Source organism: Argiope bruennichi, chromosome 7, assembly GCF_947563725.1.
Source record: "Argiope bruennichi chromosome 7, qqArgBrue1.1, whole genome shotgun sequence".
NCBI classification, from domain to species: domain Eukaryota; kingdom Metazoa; phylum Arthropoda; class Arachnida; order Araneae; family Araneidae; genus Argiope; species Argiope bruennichi.
Window position 1 is genome coordinate 104,236,568 of NC_079157.1, and position 21,918 is coordinate 104,258,485.

The window sequence follows — 21,918 nt, forward strand, 5'->3', positions numbered from 1 at the left end:
TTTCATCACAAAAGCGTTGCCATTTTACTTTTCAAGAGTTAATTAAGCTTTGCTATTTTTTTTCTCCCCTTGAAGCATCTGATCATTATGAGGTGCTTCATTTCGAGGACTCTTGAATGAAGAGTGCCCTTTTCAATCATAATCAATGTTTGAACTGTTGTAAAAAATATAACGAAAGGAGGTATCATTAGCTACTAATTAAACTATGGAAGGAAAAAAAAAGCTTCGATGCCCCTCTTTTTTTTTTTTTACATTTTTCACATTTTATTGATTTTTTTTTTTTTTTTTTTTTTTTACTACACAAAAAAGAACCATAGAAAATCATGAACTTTTTATCAGAATAAAAAAAAAGCATATATATTTTCTTTTCATTTTGAAGACAAGTTGTTTTTGTTAAATGAAAAATCAATATCATGATTATTATTATACTTTTCGCTGGTACTTCTGTCGTTGCCATTGAAATAATTTTCTAAGGCAAAAAATAATACCGACAGAAAAGATTTTTTTTTTGTCTTTTAGTAATCAAACTTTTATTAAAAGGAAGAAAGTTATTCTTTTAAAAAAATTTGAAAATTAAGAGCACAAAACGTGAAAGCAGGGTATATATTACCTAATAAAATAAAATAGCAATAAACTGTAAAACATTTAATACATCTATATACTTATAATAAAGCTCAATGTGTGTGTGTGTGTTGGCGCTCTACAGGCCAGACCGTTTGACCTACAGCTACCAAATTTGGTACATGTATACCTTCTAGGTTCGGAATGTGCACCTGGGGTTTCTTTTTTCGAATTTTTAATTAGAATTTTAATTATTAATTAAAAACTAACTTTCCCGCCAAAAAAATCTTCCATTTTCCCCACCGCCAAATGAGTAAGGCTTCAGTTTTTTTTCTCCCAACAGTAATGAGGCTAGGGTTAATATTTTTCGGCGGATTATTTCAAACGATTCTGTTTATTTTCTTAATGTTTTATGCATTTAAAATTAAACATTGTTAATTAATCCATGTTTCAGATTCATTCTGAAGTACTTTTGAATTAAAATAACACAGAATAAAGGAAATTAAAAATGTATAATCTGCATAGCGTTACCCCAACTGGCGTAGAAAAATTCACGTATTTGCGTTACGTAACCGGCGAAGAAAATTCACGCATGCGCATTCTGTTCTGATTGTTGCCATGACAACCGTTATCAAAGGACGATTTAAATTATTTTTAGGTTAGTTGCATGCTTTTGTAAGTAAATTGTATTTATGTTAGTTATATATTTTTTGTATATGCTTATAGTTTTAAGTACATCGTTTTTTAAGTAGATTTTTTTAACCTGTTTTCAATTATTTAAATTATTTTTAGGTTAGTTGCATGCTTTTGTAATTAAATTGTATTTATGTTAGTTATATATTTTTTTGTATATGCTTATAGTTTTAAGTACATCGTTTTTTAAGTAGATTTTTTTAACCTGTTTTCAATTATTTAAATTATTTTTAGGTTAGTTGCATGCTTTTGTAATTAAATTGTATTTATGTTAGTTATATATTTTTTTGTATATGCTTATATTTTTAAGTACATCGTTTTTTAAGTAGTTTTTTAAACCTGTTTTCGACCGATTATTTTAAACGATTCATTTTATTTTCTTAAAGTTTGATGCATTTAAAATTAAACATTGTTAATGAATCGATCTGTTCATGATGAATCTGAGAAAATTTTGTTGACAAATTCTTGAGATATTACATAACTTAAGAAAGATATTCTTTATTGCCCATAAAGTTTAAACGCTCAGTGACTCTATTATCAGTAATCATATTATTAAAAAAATGCTTTGTTTCAGTAAAAAATATTATTATATTAATTGCAGTTTAGTCATTTCCATTTTAATTTTAAGCATAAATTCTATCGGAACAACAGAAAATGAGAGAGATACATATTATGTTATGGCTGAAGGACTTTATATTATTATGAGTGAATTACATGACTATCAAAATTTGAAGCTTTAAAATATTTGATGAAGAAGCTATTAAAGTAGGAATTACATAAAATATTTAATTATTAAAATTTTAACGAGCATTAAGATTGGCGAACCGGCTGGTCGCCAAAGGCGGCTAGTTTATAATAAATTTTAAATGTTAGGAATTTCTTTTTTATTATAATTGAATTTCCTAGTAGCTTCACGCCTTTATTATATCGCTTTTGATATCTTTTGTTTTGTCACCAAAATTTTTTATTAAAAAATTCTTTCTTATTTTCTATTACATTAATAAAAGCATGTGCTTTAAAAAATTCCTTTTTAAAAAAAATCATAATTTTCTTCTTTTTAGTTTTTAAATTACAATTGTAATTAATTTTCCGTATTATTACTAATAAGAAATCAACTGATTATTAGATTCTAAAAATACAGCAATATTGTGCCATCATCGGGAACATACAACTGCGTAGAATTTAAGAGCTATAGCGTATAATGAGGAGTGAAAATCATCTTAGAAAACTCGTTGATTAGAAACGCGAATGAAATTTGGTTAAACGGAAATATATTAATATTATTATGTTTTAGTAATGAACTGTAGGAAAAAAGGCAGAACAGATTCTTAATATGTAACTCTTGGATCATGAGCTTAAATATGTCATGATTAATTAACTGAAGAGTATTGTGCGCGAGTAGAATTAATTATAATTAATGAATGCTCTAACAAAGGATTTGTTTAAAGTGTGTTTTAATTTTCGAAGTACAGCCGCGACTGTATGTTGTCCCACTTGCTATAATACAACTGATAATGAAGATCATAATCTGTAAATGAATCAGGAAACATACAAGCATATGAAATCTATTGTGTTAAACCAGATCAAATGAAATAACATGTAATCTTAAGAGCCGTAAGCATTCAAGCAGTAATTTATAATTGCGATGACTTGTAATGAGGTGTATTTATTGAATTCAACAGCATATGGCAATATTTTGACTATAAATAGAGTGAATTCTCAATTATTTTAGGAATAGGTTTCCATGGCAACCGCAGATAATCCGAAAATTGCTGGAAAACAATTCTTATTGACAGTATAGGATATGCACATACATTTATGACTTAATAAGCAATAGATTTGTATACTATTGCTGGTTTAAATTTTTCGCTGGTTTAAATTTTTACAAAAAAAAAATCATTAAATTATCTAATTTTTTAATGCTGAAAATAGCTTTTAAGCAACAAGCCTAGTTTTGCTTCCTAAAATATTATAAAAATAAGATTATTATAAGTAGTAATGCCAAAATATATTATATATTAAATATATTAATTATTATTACATTATATATTAAATACATTAAGTGCTAATGCCAAAAAATTTAAGTAAACCTTGCGTTTTATTCGTTTTGTGATTGGTTAATAGTGAGTCATCTAGCCCATACATTTGAACCTTGTTTTGCCAGTATTGTTGGAAAATTTAATGAAAAATTTTATTACGTCATAGTAAGTATTTATATTGCACTTGACAGTGATATGGTGGTAAAAATGTAAAAAGAAAACTTTAATTAGCATTAAATTAATAGATGATGTTAATTAAAGCTTTAATTAACATCAAATGAGTTTAAAACAATATTATTTGTTAATTCTACTTTTAAACACATCGTTTGTGGCAACACTATTAATAGCTTTCCAGTTTGTTTCCCTTTTTCGGGTAATGGAAATGTTTTGTCTCTCGCTTAGCAGTCGTCTAAATACCGAAAAAATATACATATTGATCTTGCATTGTTCTTTTAAATTGTAATGAGGGAGGGAATCAATCCAACAGAAAATTCCACTAACTGGAGGACATGCATGATTCGATGACACTGTTGGGGTTGGCGAACGAAAGCGAATAGAGGGAAAAGCCCCCTATTGTTTTGAGTTTTACTAGTTCACAACATTTGCTGCTGCAATTTTGAATTAAAAGTTACCAAATGAAATGTGATGTATTTCAGTCTTTATTTGTCTCAATTGATAAATTATTTACTCAATTGAAGCTCAGTGTTGCCAGTTGGCTAGAAACTGTTTCTGGCACTAAAACATAATCAAAACTTGACGCCAAAGATCAATTTTTCGAAACTATTGACCGCCAGTGTTGTGCAAGATATTCGCTGCCTCCTCTAAATTATACAATTTATGCTAGAAGAAGGAGATAACACCTCTATTATAGAGTATCTGAGAAAGTTCTGAGGAGACCACTTATGTAAATTTTATTCGTGGTTGAGGATTTCTAATAAAATTTTGAACAAGGATAATCGAAAGATTAGTGAGTCACGAAATACGTCGATTTAGTCATTCTAATGTTTAAACTTTTGTAATGAAAATTTTAAAAATATATACAGGGTGTTAATTCTAATCGGGGACAAATAGCTAATTACTAAACCTTTAGTCAAAGGTAAACACTTACAGCAGAGTCAAATAAAGCTTTCTAGGGGTCCTTAAAAGTGTAAATCCCAAGGTCTCTTTCCTTCTAAACTTTCAAAACAAATATTTTTTTATATTCGTATATAAGTAGTTTTAAGTAGCAAATTTTTATGTACTGAAATAGATTTTTAAAAATGATAAAAAAAATTTTAACACAATCTAAATAATATTTTTTTTAAAAAAATAGAATTTTCCCTTTTTCTTAAATTTAAAAGCATCACATATTTTTTAGATTTGTAAAATTGTATAATATAGAATTTGCGCTTTGGCAATTAGTAAGGAATGTTAGTTGAATATTTTTCCTAAATTAATGAAAATAATATTTAATTTCAATTTGGAAAAAGTTAGATTTAATGGTATTTTTTAATTAAAAGAAATCACTAAATTAAATAATCTTCTAAATCTGATTTTTAAAAAATTCGGGATCTCCCCCCTCTCCCAAACTTAGGCTGACCTCAGTCAATTTCCTATTTGGTCTATTTAATGATCCGGCCATGATTTAGATTTGAGAAAATACTTTAAACCATATCAAGAATTATATTTTACATTATTTGAATTAATAAATGGAATGTTATAAATAAATTAAGAAATGACGAACTTTTATGCAATTTTCTTGTACTGTTAATGATAAATAAATATTAATAAAGTAATATCACTCTAAAGTCTTGATACTCTAACATTTTAAGCAAACAAACAAAAAAAAAAATCACTTTTTCGCGTCTAAAATCTGACTGAATTATGAAGCTTTGAATTTTATCATTTTAAGTTAGCATCCCCCAATGATTAACAGTCAACCCGTAGTTGGATTTGGCTTAAAATTTTAAAAGTGTCTACACTATAGATGGTAAATTTATATACTGAATTTCATCCATCTAGCTCACTTCGTTTTGTAATTATCGTATTAACTTATATTCAGACAGCTGGACAGACGAACTTCCTCCGAATAGATTTCACTCAAAATTTGATAGAATCTGCAAATTTGATGCAAAGACCATATACCAAATTTAATCCTTCTAGCTCAAAGCGTTTTTGAATGATCTTTGTCACAGATAGACAGACAGACATTTTGCAAAAATTTGTTTTTCGAATTCAGAGGGATCTAAAACCTGAGGATTCGTCAAAATCTCGAGTTCGAATTTTTTGACGATTGCTATACTTTCTCTATACTCTATATACACAAGAAAGTTAATTTATTATTATTATTAATTTTTATTATTAATTAATTAATTATTATTTAGTTAAGGGTTAATTTATTATTATTTAGGGAAGAATTCAGTCTGGAACATGAATATTTATCAAAAACCTCGAGTCCGAATGTTAAATGATCACAATACTTTCGCATTGTATACTTCATATACGGGAAAATAAAAATCTTATTTCCTATGAAAACCAAACTTTTTTATTTTTACTGCAACCAGATGTATTTATTTGGCCCCTCTTAACCTTTAGGTTACATGTTTGAAACAAACGATCCGAATGGATATAACTCCATAAGGAAAATGGCAATCGCTACTTTTGCAAATGCAACAGCAGAGAAAAAGTCTCTTGCGCCACCAGCATCATTTATTATAATTGGATAGAAGAGATGTTCTCATTAGAACTTTACTGGTGTTTTCCTTTTCTTTTACTACCTTCGTTAGACGGAAATAACGCTATTATTCCAGCGTCCCCGCTCAATTACAAGCAAGTCTTAATGAAGCCCTGGGGGCACCTTCGGAACGTGAAACTTCTTTTCAGAACTGATTTTGCTTCGCGGCTTCCTGGAGGCACCGAATTCCGGTTCTCTTTTTTTAAAGCTTTTAAAACACGAGTCGTATCGCCTGAGTTTATGATTGTTCAAAACGCTTGCTCAAATGATTTGTTTCCATTTTATGTCGGGATATTTGAATGGATGTTAATTATGAGAGAGAAATCCCGCGCTTTAAATTCGCGGAAGTCGTAAAATGATGTTTCGGAATTCGTTTGCGTCTTTGCCGCCTTGAAATTATTAATTGATTTTTTCTATTTTTATTTTGAAAGTTCTGAATGATAAAAATAAGACATAAAGAGAATCAAACTACGGTTCATTAGAAGATTTTCGAGAAAGTAATTTCGGGAGGGTATTAATGAGCAGAGCGTGGCTCCATGTATAAGTACTGTGGTGTTAAAGCATTCCCAACCTTTTATTGTCTCATATGCAAAGAGAAAGAACTGCAATCGTCCAAAAATTCAACTTCGAATATCCAAATTTTGACAACTTTTGACGAATATCTATGTTTCAGAATTCCATGAGGCTCAAAAACATATTTTAAAAATTATATCTGTGAATTGATACCTAAAGAACATTTTGAGCTTTACGGATGAAATCTGGTATGTGGACCACCAAATTTGTAAATTTCCAAATATATAAATCTATAGAACAGTTCAAATTTGGAAATCTATAAATCTATTCCATAATTTTGAAAATAACATGATTTGACTACTAAGTGAAATTTTCTCATTAAATCAATCATTAACAATGCATAGCGCCATCTATAGGATCCTGAGAAATAACAATTGACGAAATAAAACTTTATGAACCACGTTAGTAATATATAGCATCTAATAAACGTCATTATTTCTGATCATTCTTTTACATAATTTTATAATGTGTCCAAGAATTATCGGATGCCCAGTATATTCCAGAAACAAACAGGAAAGCTACTTGACATTATCTTCAGGAATCCGAAATATTGTTTACACACTTTCACTAGAAGTCAGGGCCTAAGATTAAGAGGTTTGATTAAAGGTATAGAGAAGACGTTTAAGATAGATCGCTGATCTTTGCGACATTCTTTCCATTATCTCCAGAAAACATCGCTTTATCTCCCTCCTTGTTTACCAGAACAGGGAGCTTTAATTTCCCTGCAACAACATTAGCCCCCACCTATCTCTTGATCCCAACATCCAATCGCCATTTTCTTGAGATGCAGCGTCGCATTCCAAACAAAAAGCGGGTCAACGTTCGAACGAAGACGTCGCATGGGGGATCATCGATTGCCTTCGCCCCCAACCCACCCCCTCGCTATCGTCTGGCGACAATGCGACACACCATTTATTTCGAGAGAGAAGAGGGAGGTGGGGGGGGCTTGCTTTTGAAAATAGCCTCCGTTTCTACGGGGGCGAACGAATCCATTTTCCTTAAATAGATTTCCACGGAGACGGTGTTCGAAATAGGTAAGCTCAGAAGGGGTTCTGGGGTAAAATACTGAATTCGAATGCGGTAGTTCGAAGTCGTAGAGGGTAGATATATTACCCAGACATCGTAGAGACCTGGAAATACGGTTGGATCCTGAACTGTCCTGATTTACGAGGTATGGGCATTCTCTGTAGCTGAAATTGAGTTTGGTCGAGAAGATATTTGATTGAGATTTGGTGATTCAATTTGGTCCGCTGAGATTCAAAAAGATGTCTTTCAAACAGGGATACTCTAACAGTGTTAACCCTTAACTGGGGACGTGCGGTCTGTGAGACCGCTAGCGATGGATTTTCTGTCACCCCTATTCTATTTTTAGCTCAATTGAATGGATTGACCTTGTAGCTTCCTGTTTTGTGACCTTCAATACACGTGCCCTTTTTCAACCGATTTCAGCAGATGCTTTTTAAAATAATTCAGTTATTTCTTCGAACGCGGTCTCTAAGATCGCATCTCCCTGTGAGTGTTCCAGTGATAAACAAGGCTTAGTAGATGGCGCTAAAACTTGGGCCCCGAATTATCATCCAGTTTACTGATTATATTATGAAGTTGTGCTCCAGACATTTTTAAATGAAGCAGAAAGTGATGTTAGTGATAAGGATAATTTTACAGAAGAGTTTTTTGATGAAAGTTCGCATTCAACTGATTCTGATATGTATGTTCAAACACAATTAATTTTTCTAGTGATAATGTATTTCGAAAAATTGATAAAATATATTAATATACCAAGAGATATATATATACAGAATTTATAGGTTGATTTTTATACTAGTTCTTAACTTGTATGTTTAAAATGCCCTAGAAAACCACGCTATGAAAGTCACACAAGTCGATAAAAAAAAGGGCAAACTTTACCCACTGTCATTTTTTTTATTTTTCATATAATTGTTGAATTTTACATTATATTGTCTTCTATATACCTTCACATACTGTAAAAATAAATATGATTTAAAAACTAAAAAGTAATATTTTTTTTTCCAAGAATATTATTTATTGTAACTTGTAATTTGAGAAGAAAATGTATGTTCCAACGCATTTACTTTCTTCAATGATAATATATTTTAAAAAATTTATAAAACATATCTATATATCAAGAAAAGTATCTGCAAAATATATTGGCAGTTTGTCATACTAATACATTCATTAGAAAATTTAATTTGAGTATAAATGAAATGCGGTCTCGTAGACCGCACCTCCCCAGTTAAGTCCTAAAATTTCACCTCCCCAGTTAAGGGTTAACTCGCCATCAAAACTTTTCATTCATTTCTTTTATTTAATCTACGAAACAGTAACAAAAGAAAAGAAAGTTTATAATTAGTTCAGTATTTAAGACTTTTACTGCTACGCAGCAGCATTATTTGTCAAAAGAATTTTCCACCGTCTCTTGCTAATTTTTATGCTATTGTTTTGAAAAAGGTATATGATAGAAATCTGTTATTTCGCTTTGGTTGTCTGAGATTCAAAAATATCTGTTTCAAACAGGAATTCTTAAATAAAGTTAATTCACCAGGAAACTTTTAATTTGTTTCGTTTACCTACTTTATGAAACCGTGACTCAAGAAGGAAAAACTAGCGGATACTGTCTCCCTGAAACTTTCTCGCATACTCTTCCTTTCCCTCCGCATAAAATTGTGGGTCTGTTGCAATTGTGGACCATGAATATCTTGCATGGCATTGGTGAACAATAGTTACAAATATAGAACTCTGGCGGGAATCTAGCCTTTTTACCAATCCCATCTCTAGAATACGTATTTTGGGGGATCGATTAACACCAAAATTTAACACTTGTAACACTTTTAAAATTTAACAGTTGTAATTCAAGGTAACGTACCTAATTTCAGGGATTCAACTTGTAACAACAGCATTTAGTGAAGATTTTATTACATATACAAGATGTCCTCCCTAATCGTGGTCCAACTACTAATTTCTATACTCTACAGGATATTGCTATTGAAAAAATACTCTACAGGATACAAAGAATTTTATTTTAATTGTTATTGTTGTATAGCTGCTTAAATCTATTTTGAAATGTTTCCCGCCATTTCAAATACCATCTCCGGAATAATTCGCCAATCAAAGGGCGATTTTTGGTCCAGGCTGCCTTTGATTGAATGAATTGAATTCAAAATTTTATAAGTGATCAGTTTAGATTGTGGAAGAATGGAATTTGCTTTATTCAAAATGTAAGGGGGGAATGTCAAAATATTTTATTCACTGTCTTATGGAACCGGTATACAAAATGAGGCATCCAAGTATTTTTAAAAAAATAAACATAACACATAATTAGTTTTCTAAATTAAATTAGAACATTTTTTCAATTGGATGTATATGCCTATAGTTTCTTGGAAATTAGTTTCTGAAATGCGAGAAGAAGTAACAGATTAGATGAAAAAAAATTCATAGAGCTAAGACATGTAATTAGAAAGTAAACAGTAGTAGTAAGACATGTAAACATCTAAGACTAAAAATCATGGAACAAAGCATGCCTATAGCTTTTCATTTCTTTAAGAAACTAGACGTTTTTGCTCCTTTTATTTATCGTAATGGTTATATCCAGTCAGAGATGGATTCCGACGTTTTGTGGCCCTTGGTAATGTACATTATGAGCCCCCCCCCCATCTCCTTTCTTTTTAATAAACTAGTCAAGTTAGTTTCACATTTCAACAAAATTTAAATTTCATCAACACGTTAGGGATTTATTTTATATAATTTAATAATTTTATTTATAATTTATTTTTATTCCTTAAACCAGCTGCCAATATGCATGAGATTTTTCTGCTGCAACTTTCATTAGTAAAACTTCCCAGTCATATCTGAGATATTGTTAATAAAGTAACAGCACACACACGGGCACATCTTCTCGTTCGATAAAGAAATAACTAAAAATATTTTATAATACAATTCTGATTTCGATAAACATTACTGTCGAACGCTGTAAGATATTGTATTTATACAAATATTATATTTTCTTTTTTGTAAATGAGAGATATTCCTGATATGCAACTACATTCTACATTGTATATGTAACTACATTCTACATTCTACATATCTACATTGTAAATGAGAGATATTCCTGATGATCCGCAACTACAAAAGGCCAAATGATCTGTAAAATGCTTATATTGCATTCTACAAACCATTTGGATGGAAGAATCATACTGCTTTATGTGCTAGGCACGTCATTTCTTTAAAGCGAACATTTATCTTGACGCGAGTGTTGGCGAAAACATTTCCATTTTCTGCTCTTCCAAAATAAAGTGCGTCAGCATGAATAACAAGATATTATTTTCCAAGCAAAAGCCAGAATGCAACTCAAATAAAATAGTATGTTTATAAGCATTGGAATGCAATGTAAGTGGCGAATATATATTTATAGTAAGAAAACCATCTTATAAACCATAAGCTGTAATATATTTTAAAAAAAGTGAGCTGGAATAGTAAATTTCGAAAAAAAATAGACCTTTTTCCAGTTTTATATAATTATCTTTAAAAATTTAAATAATTTTAAATAAAGTGAATTATTTTTCCTAAATTTTATAAAAACAATCTTTCAGTTCTTTTTTTATTTTTGTTAGAAAGGATTTAAAAAATACTTTAATTCATTTTGAAACTTTGAAAAATTTTATTAGTATATTCAAAATTTTTGATTTTCTAAATTTAATACATGTGTAAATTATTTTTATTACTGCAGATTTATTTCTACCATAGCACACTGAAATATTTTTGTCACGTTTATTTTTTATTATTTTCAAAATATTTAAATTATTTACAAAAATTTTTACAAAACAAAATCTTTATTATTTTTTTATTGTTTATTAAATATAATTTTAAATTACTAAAAAAATAGTTTTTGAGCAGCATGATTCAAATTAAAGAGAAAAACAAAGAGGGGGGAGAAGAGAAAAGAAAAAAAAAATCGTAAAGAAAAATCGTTTGCAAATCTGAATTTCGTAAAACTCTTGAATATTTGCAAAAACCACATTCTTGCATCGTTAATTATTTAAACAGAAATATTACAAAAAGAATTCTTCTTAGTTACACTTCCTGTCTTCTTTGTTCCTGTCTTCTTTTTATTGTTTATTAAATACAATTTTAAATTACTAAAAAAATAGTTTTTGAGCAGCATGATTCAAATTAAAGAAAAAAAAAGGGGGGGGGGGAGAAGGGAAAAGAAAAAAAAATCATAAAGAAAAATCGTTTGCAGATCTGAATTTCGTAGAACTCTTGAATGTTTGCAAAAACCACATTCTAGCATCTTTAATTATTTAAACAGAAATACAAAAATTAATTATTAAAATTAATTATTGAACAGAAAATAAAAATTAATTATTAAACAGAAAATAAAAATTAATTATTAAACAGAAAATAAAAATTAATTATTAAACAGAATACAAAATTTAATTATTTAAATAGAAATACAGTTACAAAAAGAATTCTTCTTAGTTACACTTCCTGTCTTCTTTGTTCCGCGACTAATTTTTTTAACAAAAAAAGTACCTATATATGTTTTTATGTAATTATATTATTAAAAACAAAAACAAATAGTGCTGATGAAAAGCAATTCAATCTATTTATCAAACTGTTCTAACAGAACTAATTGTTCGTGACATTTTTAATTAACAAAGATTGGAAAAACTGAATGTTCGCGTTCAATTACATTTAACAGAATTAAATGGGCAATTAGTTTAATTAAAGACATTATTTATAAGTTAGATTAAATTACTTTTAATGAAGATAATTATTCCTTGTGGGTTTTTTTTAATTATCTACGTAAGTAGACAGTTACCACAAAATTAATCAGCGTAAGCATTTGAAAACCGAAAACAATGTAGACGTAAACTTTTAATTATTATTAATATTGCTCATCCATTTTTTTTCCTCGACTAAAGAATGTTTTTTATGGCATTGTGGATGGATTTGTTTTTCTCTAATTTAAAACTTTATTTTTGCATTTCATGAGAAAATATTCTATTTTTCATCAAGTTTGACTTTACTAGGGACTATTTATCATATCATAAATTAAATTTATTTTTACTTCTTGTCCAAATAAAATTAAAAGCTATAATTAGATTCATTTCATTCTGATGTGGTGGTACAAGTTTCCCATTGAATCAATGAAATAAGGTGAATTTGAGTCCGTTGCCATTTGCCCATAAACAAAATAAATAATAATCTTTTCCTAATTGAGAGAACTTCACATTCTAATCACACTTTGTGTCCTAATTTTAATTAGTTAAATTCTGTTTGTGTTCGTTTAAAATAATATAAAGAAATGACGAAGTTTTTTCGTGGAAATACGTAATTCATAAAGTGTTAACTGAAATAGAAATTTTTAACATAATAATTTTGAGTTCCACATTACTTTAGATTTGAGCTTTCTTCCAATGATAATAAGAAAAAAATATATAAAAGAATTCTTTCAATTCTAATGCAAGAGCGATATTTCATATTATTTCTAATTATTATAAAATCGATTACTGGCGAGGATTAAACAAAGTATAAGTACAGACTGTTCTCAGGAATGGAAACTGTCTGTACCGCATGTACCAGAATCAAAATAACTGTAACGCATGTACCAGAATCAAAATAAGAATAGGATGGAAGATCACGAGGAATCTTTTATTTAGAAAGACAGAAAACCTCGATTATCAATAAGATTAAATGGCATAACAAACAGCATATTCCGAAAAATTGAATTAGTTATATAAACAATAAATACTACTGTCGAATTAAAATAAAGTAATAGTAAGGTTCAAAATAAAGAGTAATAATAATAATAAGAAGAAAAGAACTAAAGAAAACGTATCTGATGGGACGAAATTTAAAGTCTAACAATGAACTCGCGAAATGCGCTCATCTAGCCGACTACGTATCGTCTCCTTCGCGGGGTAAAATCCCTTCAAAGTGATAGCTTCAATCTTTTTCAAAAAACAGTAGCTAAAGATTGTTGTATATGCCAATGCTCATAAGATTTTTTAAATCATGTTAGATAAATGAATGCTTTTATCAAAATTTCCATCTTCATAATAACTTTTTTGAGATTTTTTTGAGATTTTTTAAATCATGTTGGATAAATGAATGTTTTTATCAAAATTTCCATCTTTATAAAACTTACAATTTCTCTTCAAAATTCAGTCTAAATCATTAATAAAAAATATTTTATATGAAAAGTGAATCAAAATGCACTCTTTTTTATTTTCTCATATACGTAATATAAAGTATAATAATCGTCAAAAAAAAAAAAAAAAATCCGAACTCGAGATTTTTATGAATCTCCACGTTTTAGATCTCCCTGAATTCGAAAAACACGTTTTTGAAAAATGTCTGCCCGTCTGTTTATGACAAAGATAACTGAAAAAACGCTTTGAGCTGGACGAATGAAATTTGCTATATGGTTTTTACGTCAATTTTTTTTAGACATCAGTTATCATAAAATTTTGGATAAAATCTGAGAGAGGAAGTCCGTCAGTCCGGCTATTCGAATATAAGTTGACACGATAATTACCAAACGAAGAGAGCTAGATAGATGAAATTCTGTATAATGATTTCACATTTAAAGTGTAGACAGTTGTCGAATTTTGGGCCAAATCCAACTGCGGATTGACTGTTTGTCGATCTGTACTTTCAAAAACACGTAAACGCGATAGTTCAAAAATGCATTGACTTAAATATTTCAAATTTTTTATGGGATTTTGTGACTGGAAGTGCAGTTTTGTATCAAATTTTTGCTTCAGTTGATGGAGAGAAAGATGTCTAAAGTACAAATTCGATTTTTGGATATTATTAATACATGGTAACGATTAATCGCCAAAAAACACGCCAAGGATGACACTACAGATTCAGAAAAAATGCGAAATTCAAGTAAAAAAAATTTCGTTATCTATTGTACGCCAGTACCACGTAAGGCGTTCTATGTTATGAGAATATATATTGACATTATATTATTGAATATAATTACCAAACAAAGAGAGCTAGATAGATGAAATTCTGTATAATGATTTAACATTTAAACCCCACTATATAATTACATTTATAAAATATTAATAACATTTTAACTCCCACTGGTTTAATGTAGATTTTCTATTAGTCTTGAAAATTATATTAAACTCTAATGCTTAGTTCTTCGTGTAAATTGAGTTAATTTTCATTTTCACCCATTTCGCAGATATTCAGTAACACAGACGTAATTCTACATTTGTAAGACTTTAATGGTAATAGGAAAAGTAAAAGCAAGATTAAAAAGCAGCGAACACAAAAATGTCAAGCTGTGCAGAAATTGACACCCATCTTAGCCCTGAAGATATGACTCAGAAGAAACCCTTTGATATTGCCATTTTTTATTATTATTATTAAAGCAAATAAACCCGATTTATGAAAGCAATTCAAACAGAACTTTTTTGAGTAAAGCAAACATGAAAGGTCGTGAAGGAAATTGAGTTAAGTTATTCCCTTGAGAAAACTTGAAGAAAATGTGATCAAAGATTACGGATATTTTATATTTTTTGAGAAAAAAAAAAAAAATCTCTCAACTCGGAGACGCTTGTTTGCTTAGCAAATAACCTCTTTTAGCTTGATTTGATTTTTAAAAAATATTTACTTTATGAAAGGAGTTTTTTTTTTCATCCTTTTATTCGATTTATACATTTTTAAAATTTGAAGGAGGTGTTTAAATGAAAGTTCAGCAAGGTTATTTGTCGATTGTTTTTTTACTTTTTTTAAAGGTTAATGAAATTTTATTTGAAATTATCAAAGTGAAATTTTTAATTTTGAAATGATTATTTTTAAATGTACAAAAGTTGTTTTCCAATTAGATTATATTAATTTCTTTGTTCTTTTAGATTAGAAAAATAGATTGTCGGTCCCGATCTTAAATCGAGTTTGGGTAGATATATTTTTATATAAAGTTGCTTTTTTTTATTTTTTCAATGCAATTCTTCCACAATAGAACAATAATAATTAAGAAGGGAAGTCTGTTTAAAAGGTTTCATTTGGAATTACAAAAAATAAACCTTTCACCCCTTTTTTACTTTCTCATATAAGATGTTATACAAAGAGAAACTCTTGTGATCGTCACAAACTTCGAACTCCAGAATTTCGACGAATCTCCACATTTCAGATTTCTCTGAGTCCGATAAACGCAATTTTGTAACTATGTCCATCGATCCGAGAACACGATAACCCAAAAACGCTATGAGCTAGACGAATGAAATTTGCTTTATGATCTCTACATTAAATTTGAAGATTTCTATCAATTGTTAAACGAAATCCACATGATAAATACAAAATGAAGACATCTTGATGAATAAAGTTTGATATGTAAATTTAAAGTTAAAATTGGAAATTTCTATCAAATTTGGAAGCAAAACTATCAAGGGATTGACAGTCTATATTGGCAGACGATCTGTATTTTCTAATACTTGTAAACGCAATAGCTTAGATATGTAAAATTTGGTACGGGATTTTTTTGCTATGATTATAATTCTGTGTGAAATTTTGGTTTCAAAAAAAGGCGACCAAAATTTTGGTATTCTCAAATTTGTGTATAAGCCGCGTTAAGCGATTAATCGCCAAAAAAATCACCAAAAATATACGTTAATATACTCTTTCATACTAAAGAATTCTAGAAATTTCAAAAATACTTCTTTCATAAGTTTTTTTTCATAAAATTTTTTTGTTTTGACATTTTTCTACAAGATTAAACTACAGTAACAAGAATCTGACTTTTTTCGAAGTTAAAATTTTAAATTATAGGTCATGCACTTCAAAGATACACACAAGATTGGAATTGCGATTAAAAATATTATTGAAATATAAAATTATTATTCTTATTCAAAAATATAATGAAAATTTGGAAAGTGCGAAGCAAGAAAAGGAACCAGACATCCCAAATTTGTCGGACAGTTTCGAAATTAGTGTTCTTTGTCCGGAATTTTAACTAAATATTCCAAATCATCTGAAATTGTATTCATAACTATTATTAATAAAAACGTATGTATTGATGTTGCGCTCTACATAGCGATACATTTCACCCCACAATGAATCATAAAAGTAACGGCAGAAAACTGAATTTTACGTCATTTTAAAACTCAAAAATTTGTCTTTTGTTATTATATCAACTTTTTTTTGCATAATTTTCTGCAATGAATTTCAGTTTTTCTTTACAGTACCACCAAATATTTGATTTCGTGTTTTTCTTCCATCGTTAAAAGCTAAGGAAGAAAAATTCTATTATATAATCTGCGCAATTTGAACGAGGAATAAGAAAGTAAAGTTAGAAAACCGAGAAAGATATTTTGCAATAAGAAAATAAATTACATTAATAAAGAATGGCTTTTTATTGGCTCAACGATATTATGGGACTTAAATATATCCATTAAAGAAGTTCATGCTCCCAATAAAAGGAATGTGTGTAAGGCTATTAAAATTGCTTGACTTTGATACGTGTCAAAATGTGCTGATTAAAAATGCTTTTTGAAAGAATTATGAACAAGCAGTGCATAATTGAAATTAAGCATTACCGGTGTTCCACTTGTCGTCATGGGCGGCTAGCACTAAATAAATCTGAGTTCCATCAAATGATTATAAATCTGGAGTACAATATCGCAGAAATAACAAATGAATCATAAGTTCATTGTACGTAAAATCGTTTAAAACATACAATCAAAGAATGAAACGGAAAAAACTATTACAAAATGTTTCTTTTATTTCCTTAAGTGTTCCATTTAAATAATATAATTTAACATGCAGCAAGCAATGAAGATCAACCTAAACGCTGCTATGATTTGACATTATGTCTAAATTCAACCCGAAGGGCCACAAAAGGGTAACTGATTGACCGTTCTTTCTAATGGTCAATTGTCTGCAATTTGAATTGAATTGCATTTATTTATAAGAAAAAAATGCACTGTTTGTAGGTCTCTTTCCTTGATGCAAACGATTTGTGCAAATGTAACATCGTAAGGCAGAAAAAATCGTTTGCTGTTATGAACAAAACCGACTGACGCGAGTATAGCTTGCATGTATATAAAATTGTACCGATAGAAACAATAAGGATGCATTTTTATATAAGTTGGAATACATTAGCTTATGTTTTGTAAATTACATGATGCTTAAATAACTTAAAATGTTTTACATGATGGACCGATTTATCGTAGAATGGCAAAGTAGCAACATAAACTTACATTTTGAAAAAAAAAATTGGAAAAAAAACAGATTTTTTTCAAAACTTTGATTAAAATTTTTATTGTTTAAAAATTAATTGAATTTTTGGCAGTCATTGTGTAGTATAATATCCAAAAAAATAATTTTTATATTTTTTTGAATTGTTGAATTAAGAAAAGAAAAACTAGTTTTCATGCTATAACATGAAAATGTTTTCTTAAATCGGAAAAAGTTTATAAGTAAGAATTTTTTTTGAAAAAAAAGTGTTTAAAAAATCTTTTAGCACTTGATGTTGCAGCTAACAATATGAAATCAGATGAAAATCAATTTTAAATATTATCCAACAAAAATGCTTTATACTAGAAGCTCAAACAGAAAAAGGAACTTACATCAGTCTTTTTGAAAAATTGACCGGCCTCCAAAACACGGACTCGAACCCTGGACCGTTAGGTTAAAAGCCTAACGCTCTACCGACTGAGCTATCCGAACTCGCGGACCGTCTGATTACAAATTTTGCGGTTCGAGTACTCTTGGGATGAGGATATATGTGGAAAAAAAATAGAAAAAGTAATTTACATGAGCCTTCTTAAAAAAGTGACCTGCCGCCCGAACAGGGACTCGAACCCTGGACCGTTAGGTTAAAAGCCTAACGCTATACCGACTGAGCTATCCGGGCTCGGTGACCTTTTGATTACAAATTTTGCGGTTTCGAGTACTCTTGGGATAGGGATATATGTGGAAAAAAAAATAGAAAAAGTAATTTACATGAGCCTTCTTAAAAAAGTGACCTGCCGCCCGAACAGGGACTCGAACCCTGGACCGTTAGGTTAAAAGACTAACGCTCTACCGACTGAGCTATCCGGGCTCGGTGGCCTTTTGATTACAAATTTTGCGGTTTCGAGTACTCTTGGGATAGGGATATATGTGGAAAAAAAATAGAAAAAGTAATTTACATGAGCCTTCTTAAAAAAGTGACCTACCGCCCGAACAGGGACTCGAACCCTGGACCGTTAGGTTAAAAGCCTAACGCTCTACCGACTGAGCTATCCGGGCTCGGTGACCTTTTGCTTACAAATTTTGCGGTTTCGAGTACTCTTGGGATAGGGATATATGTGGAAAAAAAATAGAAAAAGTAATTTACATGAGCCTTCTTAAAAACGTGACCTGCCGCCCGAACAGGGACTCGAACCCTGGACCGTTAGGTTAAAAGCCTAACGCTCTACCGACTGAGCTATCCGGGCTCGGTGGCCTTTTGAATACAAATTTTGCGGTTTCGAGTACTCTTGGGATAGGGATATATGTGGGAAAAAAATAGAAAAAGTAATTTACATGAGCCTTCTTAAAAAAGTGACCTGCCGCCCGTACAGGGACTCGAACCCTGGACCGTTAGGTTAAAAGCCTAACGCTCTACCGACTGAGCTATCCGGGCTCGTTGATCTCTTGATTACAAATTTTGCGGTTTCGAGTACTCTTGGGATAGGGATATATGTGGAAAAAAAAATAGAAAAAGTAATTTACATGAGCCTTCTTTAAAAAGTGACCTGCTGCCCGAACAGGGACTCGAACCCTGGACCGTTAGGTTAAAAGCCTAACGCTCTACCGACTGAGCTATACGGGCTCGGTGACCTTTTGATTAAAAATTTTGCGGTTTCGAGTACTCTTGGGATAGGGATATATGTGGAAAAAAAATACAAAAAGTAATTTACATGAGCCTTCTTTAAAAAGTGACCTGCCGCCCGAACAGGGACTCGAACCCTGGTCCGTTAGTTTAAAAGCCTAACGCTCTACCGACTGAGCTATCCGGGCTCGGTGACCTTTTGATTACAAACTTTGCGGTTTCGAGTACTCTTGGGATAGGGATATATGTGGAAAAAAAATAGAAAATGTAATTTACATGAGCCTTCTTTAAAAAGTGACCTGCAGCCCGAACAGGGACTCGAACCCTGGACCGTTAGGTTAAAAGCCTAACGCTCTACCGACTGAGCTATCCGGGCTCGGTGACCTTTTGATTACAAATTTTGCGGTTCCGAGTACTCTTGGGATAGGGATATATGTGGAAAAAAAATAGAAAATGTAATTTACATGAGCCTTCTTAAAAAAGTGACCTGCCGCCCGAACAGGGACTCGAACCCTGGACCGTTAGGTTAAAAGCCTAACGCTCTACCGACTGAGCTATCCGGGCTCGGTGACCTTTTGATTACAAATTTTGAGGTTTCGAGTACTCTTCGCATAGGGATATATGTGGAAAAAAAATAGAAAAAGTAATTTACATGAGCCTTCTTTAAAAAGTGTCCTGCCGCCCGAACAGAGACTCGAACCCTGGACCGTTAGGTTAAAAGCCTAACGCTGTAGCGACTGAGCTATCCGGGCTCGGTGACCGCTTGATTACAAATTTTGCGGTTTCGAGTCCTCTTGGGATAGGGATATATGTGGAAAAAAAATAGAAAAAGTAATTTACATGAGCCTTCTTAAAAAAGTGACCTGCCGCCCGAACAGGGACTCGAACCCTGGACCGTTAGGTTAAAAGACTAACGCTCTACCGACTGAGCTATCCGGGCTCGGTGGCCTTTTGATTACAAATTTTGCGGTTTCGAGTACTCTTGGGATAGGGATATATGTGGAAAAAAAATAGAAAATGTAATTTACATGAGGGTTCTTTAAAAAGTGACCTGCCGCCCGAACAGGGACTCGAACATTGGACCGTTATGTTAAAAGCCTAACGCTATACCGACTGAGCTATCCGAGTTCGGTGACCTTCCGATTACAAATTTTACGTTTTCGTGTACTCTTGGGATGGGATATATGTGGAAAAAAAAATTGAAAAAGGAATTTACATGAGCCTTCTTAAAAAAGTGACCTGCCGCCCGAACAGGGACTCGAACCCTGGACCGTTAGGTTAAAAGCCTAACGCTCTACCGACTGAGCTATTCGGGCTCTGTGACCTTTTGATTACAAATTTTGCGGTTTCGAGTACCCTTGGGATAGGGATATATGTGGGAAAAAAAATAGAAAAAGTAATTTACATGAGCCTTCTTTAAAAAGTGACCTGCCGCCCGAACAGGGACTAGAACCCTGTACCGTTAGGTTAAAAGCCTAACGCTCTACCGACTGAGCTATCCGGGCTCGGTGACCTTTTGATTACAAATTTTGCGGTTTCGAGTACTCTTGGGATAGGGATATATGTGGTAAAAAAATAGAAAATGTAATTTACATGAGCCTTCTTTAAAAAGTGACCTGCCGCCCGAACAGGGACTCGAACCCTGGACCGTTAGGTTAAAAGCCTAACGCTCTACCGACTGAGCTATCCGGGCTCGGTGACCTTTTGATTACAAATTTTGCGGTTTCGAGTACTCTTGGGATAGGGATATATGTGGAAAAAAATAGAAAATGTAATTTTCATGAGCCTTCTTTAAAAAGTGACCTGCCGCCCGAACAGGGACTCAGACCCTGGACCGTTAGGTTAAAAGCCTAACGCTCTACCGACTGAGCTATCCGGGCTCGGTGACCTTTTGATTACAAATTTTGCGGTTTCGAGTACTCTTGGGATAGGGATATATGTAGAAAAAAAATAGAAAATGCAATTTACATGAGCCTTCTTTAAAAAGTGACCTGCCGCCCGAACAGGGACTCGAACCCTGGACCGTTAGGTTAAAAGCCTAACGCTCTACCGACTGAGCTATCCGGGCTCGGTGACCTTTTGCTTACAAATTTTGCGGTTTCGAGTACTCTTGGGATAGGGATATATGTGGAAAAAAAATAGAAAAAGTAATTTACATGAGCCTTCTTAAAAACGTGACCTGCCGCCCGAACAGGGACTCGAACCCTGGACCGTTAGGTTAAAAGCCTAACGCTCTACCGACTGAGCTATCCGGGCTCGGTGGCCTTTTGAATACAAATTTTGCGGTTTCGAGTACTCTTGGGATAGGGATATATGTGGGAAAAAAATAGAAAAAGTAATTTACATGAGCCTTCTTAAAAAAGTGACCTGCCGCCCGTACAGGGACTCAGACCCTGGACCGTTAGGTTAAAAGCCTAACGCTCTACCGACTGAGCTATCCGGGCTCGTTGATCTCTTGATTACAAATTTTGCGGTTTCGAGTACTCTTGGGATAGGGATATATGTGG

At 31.5% G+C, this 21,918-nt stretch overlaps 11 non-coding genes across 11 annotated transcripts; all 11 read right to left on the reverse strand.

Moving 5' to 3' along the window:
* Positions 1-18,396: 18,396 nt before the first annotated feature.
* On the reverse strand, positions 18,397-18,469 carry Trnak-uuu (transfer RNA lysine (anticodon UUU)). Its single transcript has one exon. It is a non-coding gene; the product is annotated as a tRNA-Lys (tRNA).
* Positions 18,470-18,773: 304 nt separating this feature from the next.
* Positions 18,774-18,846, reverse strand: Trnak-uuu (transfer RNA lysine (anticodon UUU)). The gene has a single exon. It is a non-coding gene; the product is annotated as a tRNA-Lys (tRNA).
* A 115-nt stretch (positions 18,847-18,961) lies between these two features.
* Positions 18,962-19,034, reverse strand: Trnak-uuu (transfer RNA lysine (anticodon UUU)). The gene has a single exon. It is a non-coding gene; the product is annotated as a tRNA-Lys (tRNA).
* Positions 19,035-19,149: 115 nt separating this feature from the next.
* On the reverse strand, positions 19,150-19,222 carry Trnak-uuu (transfer RNA lysine (anticodon UUU)). The gene has a single exon. It is a non-coding gene; the product is annotated as a tRNA-Lys (tRNA).
* Positions 19,223-19,338: 116 nt separating this feature from the next.
* Trnak-uuu (transfer RNA lysine (anticodon UUU)) lies at positions 19,339-19,411 on the reverse strand. Its single transcript has one exon. It is a non-coding gene; the product is annotated as a tRNA-Lys (tRNA).
* A 303-nt stretch (positions 19,412-19,714) lies between these two features.
* Positions 19,715-19,787, reverse strand: Trnak-uuu (transfer RNA lysine (anticodon UUU)). Its single transcript has one exon. It is a non-coding gene; the product is annotated as a tRNA-Lys (tRNA).
* Positions 19,788-19,902: 115 nt separating this feature from the next.
* Positions 19,903-19,975, reverse strand: Trnak-uuu (transfer RNA lysine (anticodon UUU)). Its single transcript has one exon. It is a non-coding gene; the product is annotated as a tRNA-Lys (tRNA).
* Positions 19,976-20,654: 679 nt separating this feature from the next.
* Positions 20,655-20,727, reverse strand: Trnak-uuu (transfer RNA lysine (anticodon UUU)). Its single transcript has one exon. It is a non-coding gene; the product is annotated as a tRNA-Lys (tRNA).
* Positions 20,728-21,031: 304 nt separating this feature from the next.
* Trnak-uuu (transfer RNA lysine (anticodon UUU)) lies at positions 21,032-21,104 on the reverse strand. Its single transcript has one exon. It is a non-coding gene; the product is annotated as a tRNA-Lys (tRNA).
* Positions 21,105-21,406: 302 nt separating this feature from the next.
* Trnak-uuu (transfer RNA lysine (anticodon UUU)) lies at positions 21,407-21,479 on the reverse strand. Its single transcript has one exon. It is a non-coding gene; the product is annotated as a tRNA-Lys (tRNA).
* Positions 21,480-21,594: 115 nt separating this feature from the next.
* Trnak-uuu (transfer RNA lysine (anticodon UUU)) lies at positions 21,595-21,667 on the reverse strand. Its single transcript has one exon. It is a non-coding gene; the product is annotated as a tRNA-Lys (tRNA).
* Positions 21,668-21,918: the final 251 nt, after the last annotated feature.